Below are 1697 nucleotides of genomic sequence, written 5' to 3'. Positions count from 1 at the left end.
GTCTTACTGGTGCAATGTGCAATTAATGAAGACTGGCCACCAGACTGCTCCAATTTAGCCATGAAACCTCCCACGCTAGAAGGACAGGTGTTTCAGTTTCATTGTCTAACCCCTGTATATATAAATATATAATCTTCAATATTCTCCATACACCACTAAAAGCTAGTACCAGACATTAGAAAAATAAAAAAAAAACTGTGGAGAACCAGTGTAAACACTGTCTATGACCATGTAGTTGAATCTCGTTTATCTGTGAGCAGAGATATACACCTATCTGATGTTTGCTACATACAAACAAGTCTGTGTCATCCAAAATGTTCTTGTTCAACACAAATATCATAATATTCTTCATTCATTCGTTACCTGTAACCCTTATCCAGTTCAGGATGGCGGTGGGTCCAGAGCCTACCCGGAATCATTAGGCGCAAGGCGGGAACACACCCTGGAGGGGGCATCATAATATTGACTTATTATAAATAACATAAATATCAGAAGTCCCATAGGTGTGCTAGTAGAACCTAATATTTTCTTGAATAATATTAGTTTTCTTTTCCTTTTTTAGATCAGAAATCATTTTATTTATTTATTTATTTATTTATATTTTATGTCCCTGGTCATATGAAGTCAATCTCTAAACTTGACAGGTCAAGCTGTTGTCATTTTCAAAGTATTTCTCAAACCTAGTGTCTAGATGCAGTCAGCCAAAGGAATACCCTATAATTAAAACAAGGCCTTAGAAGTCTCAGATATTAAAGGCTAAGAGATTTGTTTATATATTTAGAGGTATTTAAACAGATGTTAGAGGGAATGTATTCTGCATAAACCCCACTGTGGATGTGCTGACAGCAGAGAGCTACATTAAATCCGATGCTGCTTATTTCTGTTCAGTAAAAGGACACTCAAACATAGCCCAACTATGACCTGGGGTCATCCCTCAGCTGATAAATGCTGACTGTGGTTTTGTGTCTATCTCAGTTTTAACACCAGAGAGGGAGAGAGAAGAGAGAGAAAAATAGAAAGAAATAGAAAAATGGATGAAGAGCAAATAATTGAGAGAGAGAGAGGGGAAACAGGGACAGGGAAATACATAGAGAATCAGGAAAAAAAAGAAGAGAGCGAGATCACAACACACAAAGAGGCACAACATGAGAGAGAAAGACATGGATAAGCCTGTGAGAGAGCAATAGAGGGAGAGGAGGGTGGGATGAAGTGTATGAAAAAGAGACCCAAGATGGGTAAAAAGGAAATGGAGAGAAAACAATAGAGGGAAAAGATAGAGAAACAGAGGAGAAAGAATAAATATGGAAAGAGACAGGGATAAATGGAGAAAAAAAAGTAAAAAAAAAAAAAAAGAGAGATTCACCCAGCCCCCAGAACGGCGTGCTGAGAGAGACGTGTGTTGCCAGCTCTGTTTGGTTCTGAGACAGCAGGGAGGCCGTGGAAACTCATCCATCTTTATTAAAAACCACGCCTGGCACAGTGGGACTGGAGAATCAACACAGCCACAGTCTTTAATTTATGTATTCATCAGCTCCGCTACCCCATTATTTTTTTATCTCCACTCCCACGTGACCCCTGACAAGATCTACCGGAGCGTGGCAACCCGACTCAAGAGCCTCGGCTTCATTCTTTTATTTGAAATGATTTTATTTAAATATAAATATGTGTACAAAGTTACAAGCAACATTTTTAGCAAG

Source organism: Hoplias malabaricus, chromosome 1 (assembly GCF_029633855.1).
Source record: "Hoplias malabaricus isolate fHopMal1 chromosome 1, fHopMal1.hap1, whole genome shotgun sequence".
Lineage (NCBI taxonomy): Eukaryota > Metazoa > Chordata > Actinopteri > Characiformes > Erythrinidae > Hoplias > Hoplias malabaricus.
This window is presented reverse-complemented; position numbering follows the sequence as displayed.